The sequence below is a fragment of the Lepisma saccharinum genome, chromosome 13, assembly GCF_977018435.1.
Source record: "Lepisma saccharinum chromosome 13, izLepSacc3.1, whole genome shotgun sequence".
Lineage (NCBI taxonomy): Eukaryota > Metazoa > Arthropoda > Insecta > Zygentoma > Lepismatidae > Lepisma > Lepisma saccharinum.
In genome coordinates this window covers 16,536,352-16,545,568 of record NC_139241.1, presented here as the reverse complement: position 1 = coordinate 16,545,568, position 9,217 = coordinate 16,536,352, and the positions used below count along the sequence as shown (strand labels likewise).

At 38.9% G+C, this 9,217-nt stretch overlaps 1 non-coding gene across 1 annotated transcript; it reads left to right on the top strand.

Annotated features, from left to right (window-relative positions):
• Positions 1–8,346: 8,346 nt before the first annotated feature.
• Positions 8,347–8,419, top strand: TRNAT-CGU (transfer RNA threonine (anticodon CGU)). The gene has a single exon. It is a non-coding gene; the product is annotated as a tRNA-Thr (tRNA).
• Positions 8,420–9,217: the final 798 nt, after the last annotated feature.

Sequence of the window (9,217 nt, the reverse complement as noted above, 5' to 3'; positions counted from 1 at the left end):
GGCAACCCAAGGGCGTAAAGACTGTTGGGCATGATGCTGATTACATTATCCCAACTATGCCCGAGATCAATAATATGTGGAGGTTAATACCTCTACACCACCCTATATGCCTTCATGGCATCAGTGCGCATGTACAGAGGTACACTGTACATTTACCTTCACCTTCCTATTTTTTGCTTTATTCTATGTGTTTTTATGGAAAGAATTGTACTTGTACCTGTCTTAACATTTCCTTACCATCCTCAGATGTCTCAAATATTGCTGAAATAAGGAAAAGTCTAGATTGAAGGAAGAACTTTAAGGGCATGCGATACAGTCTCCACGGGACTCTTCCCAAGCTCTTCCGTCCTTGGCAGTGTGCCTACTTAGCTCTCTTGGAGCCAGATGTGGCTATTTTGTGCACTCGTTCGGCTGTGAACTGGGACACTCACCCCCATGCCCAAGTATGATGCCATCACTGGTTCCGGCACACATAGACCAACTTTTGTCATAATTATACATTTTGCACGTGACGTGATATTGTTATATTGGCTGCGTCACCCCACTCCCTCTTATCTCCCCAGCTACTTCTTTATAGCGCTGTATTTAATGTGAAATTGACATAATATTGTTAGCAGGGAATTCTTTATTTCGATTTCATACGACCATCGGTGGATTATTCAGATGGGCGATGCCGCCGGATCCAGATGTTGAAAACTAAGAATAAATTGTCATCAATTTATAGTTAACGATAATAGCAGTGCCCCCACCCCTTTGACAACTAACATTACTCTAGGAGGCACTTTATCCAGCCTTCGTAAATCTAGCTCCATAAAAGTCAGTTTTAACTCCATTTAAGGTGAATTTTAGTTCTTTTATACACATCAGGTTTGGCAACACTACCAGGAGGCAAGGAGAAAAGCATTTGTCATTGGAGTGTGATTTGATTCGTTCTCTTGGGCAAATAAACTTTCTATGGAATAGAAAAAGATATCAACGGGAAGAGGACAGTTTGAAGATGCATTTCAACAGCGGAAAAGTCGAAACTTCCATTTGATTAGCCCTAACTTTATGTTTAAGTTGATTCCCCATAAGGAATACACGGGATTCCGAAGATTCTTATTCATCATATTTTTCAAACATCGTGTCCAGCTTAATAACCAACATAAAAAAAAAACGCTTCCACTTGCAACATGGAGAGAAATTCATACTCTTGGATCAGTGGCGTGCTCAAGGGAAGGAGGGTTGCTGGGGGTTATGACCCCCCTCCCTTTGGCCCAGTATTCCTAAAAAAAAAGAACGTCAAAGGTAGGAAAAGTAGTCAAAATAAGGGCTGACTACCACAAAAAGTGTACGTAACCTCTCCTTTTCGAAAATCCTGGGCACGCCACTGTCTTGGACACACCCAGGGTTTTTTTAGTAGCAGTGTCCATTCGGGCGATATTGAAATAAATGCATAATTGGTGCCTAACTGTACCTCCTCACCTTAACAAATAATCCTTTTTTACATATGCCTGCACGACTCTTTTTTAAAGTGTTATGATGACTGTTCTAATCCAATACTTCAACGAAATATAATCAGGGTGCGAAAACCTGCGGGATTCCCCCCACCACCAACAGTCTTGGCCTCAAAAATTTAAGGGGGAGGAGAGTTTTTGTTATAACAAACAAAAGATAAGCAATTACTTTTAATTTTAAATATACTTTACTAAGAATAATATCGAAAACGCACACAAATTAGTGTAGTTGTGAGAATTGAATTCATTCTCTCTCAAGAGATCATTAACAAATCTCCAACAATACGCACAATAAAGTGAAACAAGAATGAAGAAAATAATAACTATGAAATCTAATTGATTTATATTAACATAAAGCAAAAATTAAGTAAAAACTTAACATAATGAAACCACTTGAACAATTTCATAACTTATTAACATCTTTACCAGTTAGTAAAGGCATTAGATACTTGCTTTGCAATATCTGATATGTATAAAAGTAACAAATTAATTTACTTTATTTAATTAATAATAATAATAATTACATATTTTCATTGAGTAATTTATTTTTACTATTAATAACACTACAAATATGTATATTGTATTATGTACACATATGTTTGTGGGGGAGGGAGTTTGTAGATGAAGAACTTTCTCCTAACCACCAGTTTTCAATGATTTCGCACACAATTTTTTTATTTCAAAAGTTTTAAAACATCAACAATATTTTCTTCAAAAAAGTTGCTAATCAATAGAAATGATTAACTATCACTGTTTACGGAACTCAGATTGATTGATTGCATTAGGTTCTTTAACGTCCCTTCAACTTCAATGGAGTCCAGGGTGTACAGGGTTATTCAAAATGATGGATACACTTTCATTCATGTATATTTCCTTGAATATACATTGAATATGAATAATATACATACAAGAGAGAGGGGAAGGTCTAAAGTTTCGAATACTACCGCTAGAGCGCAGTTGCGTAACCAACCACTCGAATGCGCATGCCCGTGCCATCAAGAACCCTTCAGTTCAGTTCCGAGTAAGATGGCCACCGTGCAGCAGAAGTTTTTCTGCATTCTTGAGTTCGGCAAAACTGAATCGGCAACAGCAGTGCAGCGAGCATTTCGTCTTCGATTAGGCATAGAACCACCAATTTGGAGGAGCATATACCGTTGGTTTAACCAATTTCGGCAAACTGGATGTGTCTGCAAAGGAAAAAGCACGGGCCGACCGCGTGTGTCAGAGGAGGATGTGAGACGAATTGAAGGCAGTTTTGTGCACAGAAAGTCAACTAATGCAGCTAGCAGAGAACTTGGAATACCTCAAGCAACTGTATGGCGAGTTTTGATACGCCGTTTCTCAATGAAGCCCTCCCTCACCGATGGATAGGTCGCATAGGAAATGAAGACCTGGCTCTTCTGTTGTGGCCCCTGAGATCTCCTGATCTCACACCATGTGACTTTTGCCTGTGGAGGTATGTCAAACAAGCCGTGTACGTACCACCTCTACCACAAACTCTGGGCGACCTGCAGAACCGTATCACAGCTGCAGTGACTCAGTTACACAAGAGATGCTTCTTCGTGTGTGGAATGAGTTCGGCTACCGCTTAGATGTTTGTCGAGCAGCAGGCGGCGGCCATTTTGAACATCTGTAACCTCTATTGTAAGATGGTAAACTTTAGACTTTCCTCTCTCTCTTGTATGTATATTATTAATATATAATGTATATTCAAGGAAATATACATGAATGAAATTGTATCCATCATTTTGAATAACCCTGTATTACGTGGAAGAGAAGTTGACGTACAGGTGTCTTCAGAAAGGGTTATTCCTTACATCTCGTGAGTTAAGTTGAAAACTTGCTGTTGTAACTTCTGTCACCACTCACCATTTGCAGAGTCCTACCATTGTTGACACAGATAAAGAGAAATCCCCGGAAAATACAATATCCATAACGTTTCTTTCTCTCTTATCTCTCTGTCTCTTTTCCCTTCTCGTTCTATGCAGTAGCATCCCCCTCCCCCCACAAGTAAAATTTTGGGGGCTCCTTACTGAAAGAAATTATGAGACTACTATAGTTGACTAGCACAGCCGCCCCCTCCCCGAAAGAAAGCTTCAACACAGAAAATAATACTGGTCACACATAATTCATATAGGGTAGGTACCGTATGCGACAGAAGATGCATGTAGAGTACACGATTTATTATCAGGAACTTAGTGCACGGGAAAACTTGACTCCTGGGCCCCACCTGCTACCGCATTTTGGGGCCCCTTCGAAATGCATAACAGTTAAAAGAGAAATAAACTATCTTGTTATCCTGTAGCTAAAAATCGAGAATAACATTAACACATGACAGGTGTGTACAATGTGGGAAATATATCTTAGCTGTTATTTGAATATAAAAGAAGATTTCAAAACCCCCAGGTCTTGTGCGAGGGGCTGCTTCGCCACTAGTTTTTTCTCTTTCTCTTTGCCCATTCTCTTTCCCCCCTCTTTCTCTTTTGCCTGTGACTTTTTCTCAATCTTCCTCTCTCTTTTATAACTTTATCCTGTCTCCCTCTACTCTCTCTCTCTGCTTATCTCTTTCTTGTGTCCCTTTCTTCCTATTTCCATCTCTGTCTCTTTTCTCTAACTATTTCTTCTGTTCTTCCAGAGTTGGTTACCCTCCGGAGGGCGACCCTCGCAGACCTCATCCTCACGCTCTGAAGACGTTTGAGGGTGAGGCTCAGGGCAAGACTGAGAGTGGGGGAAGTTGAACGACGGCACTCTTTCCCTCATCTCTCATTCTCTTCCTCTTTTTATCTCTCTCTCTCTTCCCCTCTCTCTATCTCCGTCTATCTGTTTCTTTCCCTTATCTCTCCGATGACGTAGTAATAACGTCGTCGCTTTCGGTTTCGAAACCCGCTGAGAGTTCATAGTGATTCGGATTCCACTTTAAACTATAGGTACAGTCCCGATTAGCCATTCTGTGCATAAAGTGGACTTAGAAAACATAAACAAACAGCGTTTGAAGAAACCGTAGGTTCAGCCAGGATGACAGCTATTCTATTGTTGCGTAACGTGCCGCATTGTTGACAGTGCCCGTTGTTGCGATTGCCAATCAACTGCTCGCACTGGATACGGAAAACAAGCACGATGGCTGCAAACGACAATCAAGAGCAACCTTGCAACACCCTCCCCGAGGGTCAAGAGTGAAGACACGAAACCCCGCTACGCCAACCCCTTCTTCATCTCTCTCGCGGAGGTGAGGAAGGAGATGCCCGGGATATCTGCGAAGGTCACCTCGAAGGCGGCCAGCCGTCGCTGGAAGAAAATGAACGAGCGCCAGAAGAGGCCTTACCTGGAACTGGCCAATGAGGTGCGAGCGGAGTGCGCCAAGAAAGAAAACCCCTTAGAGTAAATGGAATTTAAAACATTATGAGAATACCATATCTTAACTATGGAACACACACAATTTTTCAAAAAAATCTTTCGTGTCCAGTCGTCAGAGATTTCTTAAGTACTGAATTGAATTGAATTGAAATGTATTTATTTAAGTGTTGTTAACAGTTTAGCCTTTATGCAACACTGTGGTTTAACACACATGCATAAAACTATTTTACAAAATAAGGTTAGAATACATAAAACAGGGTTGCAATAATATACACTCAATACATACATCAGAATTTAAAAAGAATATACCTAGTCTTACCATAAATACTGTCCCAAAGCTTTAAGTAAATTGACACAAAATGCTGAGAGATATTGTAATATCCTAATAACATTACTGAAATGGATGCATGACAAATCAAAATTACAAATCAATATTCATAATGGCCGCCCTTAGCACGCACACATTCCATAAGTCTTTGTGGCCATGCATCAATTGAATTACGCAACACATCGACTGGAAAATGAGCAACTGCCTTGAGAAGAGACCGACCGCTTTAAACTTTCAATATTGGGATGTCTCTTCCTCCAAGCCATCTCCTGAAGCTTGGACCACAATTTGTAGTCCAAAGGGTATAGGTCCGGACTTGCAGAAGGCCAATCTGAAGTGGAAATGAAGTCTGGAACATTTTCTATGAGGGCACGCTCCATTTCTGTGAAAAAGGGGTAAAAACATCAGCCAAAGTGTACCAGCAGACAGTGCTTGAGAGACTAGTCAAGAATGTCAACAACACTCTCTTCCATGGTCAGAACTGGAGCTTCTAGCAGGATTCAGCCCCAACATATGGGGCCCGAACAACACAGCAGTGGCTGGAGGCAAATGTACCAGACTTAATTTTCACTTCGGATTGCGCTTCTCCAAGTCCGGACCTATACCCTTTGGACTACAAATTGTGGTCCAATTTTCAAGAGATGGCTTGCATCCCAATATTGAAAGTTTAAAGCGGTCTCTTCTGAAGGCAGTTGCTCATATTCCAGTCGATGTGTTGCGTAATTCAATTGATGCATGGCCACAAAGACTTATGGAATGTGTGTGTGCTAAGCGTGGCCATTTTGAATAATGACTTGTGATTTTGATTTGTCATGCATCCATTTCAGTAATGTTATTAGGATATTACAATATCTCTCAGCATTTTGTGTCAATCTACTTAAAACTTTGGGACAGTATTTATGGTAATACTAGGTAGTATATAAAAGTCAAGACACAATTGTTCTTAAAATAGCTTACATTTTTGTCGAATTTCGATAGTTTGGGACATTCACCTGTGCTAACCATACTAATTTGTCCATCCAAGTGTTGGATTTAAAAACTGTAGTTGCAATTACATTATGATGTCTTCTGATGTTATAATTAGGCACTTTCACGCATACTTTTTCCAGATTTGTTTAACTATCTATTACACCTGCTAAGATATTGTCTATAAACTGATGACAGAACATATTTCTTCTACTTTCAAGGTTACGTAATTTAAGTTTTTTTTACTTAGATTACTGTATTCATAATAGACATGATACATTTTAAAATTATTATACATAAAACTACAAAACGTGCGTTGAACATTTTCAATTAGCGATGTATCACTTTTGAAATTTAACGGATGACATATTTGACAAGCATATTCTAAGGACGGCCTAACCATGATGGAATACATGAAGATGAAAAGTTCCAAATTACCGCTTGCTTTCCACTTTCGTATCAGGTTTCCCATAATAGATCTTGCTTTGTTCACAATCATATTTATGTGTGGCTTAAATGTAAGCTTAGTATGATATATAACACTTAGGTTTTTGATATTGCCTACATTCTGTACTGGTACATTGTTAACCTTGTAATTATAGACTGTATATTGCGTTTTCCTGGTATACATTACAAATTTAGTTTTATTTACATTTAGTTGGAATTGATTGTTGCAGTCTTGTGTATTAAAGAAGGATACCATTTTGCAATGGATCAACCTCACCGAGCCGAGACATCAGCAGGCTGTTTTCCACTTGGCAGTGCTGATATTTTACATGTATTAAAAGTTCACAAGAGACTTGTAATTAGGTTGGATGGACTAAGTTTGAACTTGGCAATAGAAATGTGGTCAAGTGTTCGGTGACACTAGTTCGATAGCTCTCTTTATATATGAGGGTTTTTTTAGAATGTAAATATACTGTTTCTAAATTATGTAAACTAGAGTTCTGCATCGAGGCTATTTTGCTCGATCGTCTACTAGATCGCACGAATGACGCTAGATGGCTTACGGAATGGCTCGAGCAAATCACGCTCGAACGTGGGAGATTCGATCGAGTTTGAGCGAGCGAAAGTGGTCCAATGCAGTACTCTAGTGTAAACGTTATCATTAATGACCTAATAATAAATAATATTCTAAGATACTTAGAGCGGAAATACAGCAGTTTACTTTACTGACTGGTAAGTGGTAACATATAAAAATTTGTAATGCCCCCAAAAAATATTTTCCGAGACGAAATCACAAATACGCCACTGATTTACCCCCCTCCACAAAAAAAGAAGCTTAATTCATACAGTGCCTTAGAGAATCATGTATTGTCTTTCCGCAGATGAGATGTGTGTGGCCCAAAGCTTTTCTGCAGGCGGCGGAAAGTAAAATGTCATAGCAATTTTAAAATCGAGCACTGCACATTTGAAAGAGAAACAGAAAGAGGACTACATTCGCGAGTGATGAAACACTCAAGATATCTTATATGGTTTGTAAAAGCTTTTGCATAAAGTTGAAACGAATTCACGATCTTACCGTTGCACGTCACATTTTATATTTTACCTTCGTAAAACTAATATAGCAAGATTTACAAGAATGAGCATTTCTGGACATTTACTGAAAATTGGAGCCAGTTCGAAATAATAACATGGATGCAGAGAAGATTTTGTTAAAAAGGAACGTTTAGTCTATATGTAGTACACACAGTGGCGGTGATTAGAGCTCCCCGGTTTTGGAACCCAATCGCCGCCACTGGTACACATATACCCCAAATGGCCTAATGATATATTTTGATCTTTCGAACCAAGAAATGTACAGAAATTGGAAAGAAAATACAACAATGTTCCTTTTATAGGTAGATAAGTATATTGACACACACAGATTTTATTTACATAATGCACATGCATAATGAGATGCTATGTTTTTAAGTGAAAATATAGTATAATGTTCATAAAATATCTTCTGTGATATAGTCACTATCAGTGAGTTTTTCCAAATAAACGCGAATATACGTCCGCTTTTCGAATCTAGTCTTCATTTGTTTCTGTATGAAGCTTTCCGGATTTCACCGAATTTCACCTCATTTTTGGTTCACCAGTCTGATGCACGCTGGCGAATTCTCTAAAGCCCAGTTGGGCAACTGAGATAAACTTTCTCGTCACTTTGAATGACCGCTTAGTTCGCAACATGTAGCAACGCTGGTTGCTTGTCTCGTAGCCTCCTTGGCTCAGTGGTTAGAGCACTGGTCTCGTAAACCAGGGGTCGTGAGTTCGAATCACACAGGAGGCATACTAAGTTTTATTATTATCCTTATTATCGAACTTTCTTGTTCTTTGTCCAGCGACTGGGTGGAAAAAACAGGGAAGAATAGAGTAGTCAACTTTCTTTATAACTTTCAAATGAGAAAATTAGACCTTTTTTTTTCAATTCTGAACTCCGTGTTGTTTGAGGAGTTCCCATTTCAACATTTTTAGTAAAGATTTCATGAATTCTAATACATTTATTAAGAGATGTAACTAGGCTTTTTTGGGGGTGGGGTGGGGCACAATTAGTGTGCAATTTTGTTTACATGTATTAATAAATAATATTATAAATGTAGGTGAACCAAAGGTGGTCATAGTTAATCTTCTATGGTAATTCACAAACCTCTAATATCACATAAATTTCTGAATGAAAAAGCAACTTGTAACTAATTAACAATATGTACTACAAGTGGATATTTTGTAAAATTGCTTGCAACTTTAAAAAAAGAATTTAAAAAAAGAATTATAAAACCGTTACATATTGGGAACAGGGGTCCCAAAGGTGTCCCAATGCTTACAAAAGTTGCTTGTTCTCAAGAAAACATATTTATTCATTGAAGATTAGGCACACACAGGGGATGTACTAAGTAGAAATTTTCAGCGAAAAATGCAGGCTTGACCAGGTCTAGAACCCGGGTTTCTGAAGATGGAGCAATCTTCAATAAAAAAAAAACAATGCTGCGGTATACCAGAGGCCCGGAAGAAGAAAAAGCAATGCTACGGTTTACCAGAGACCTGGGTTCGAGTCCTGGTCGAGCCTTCATTTTCTTTCCCTGAAAATTTC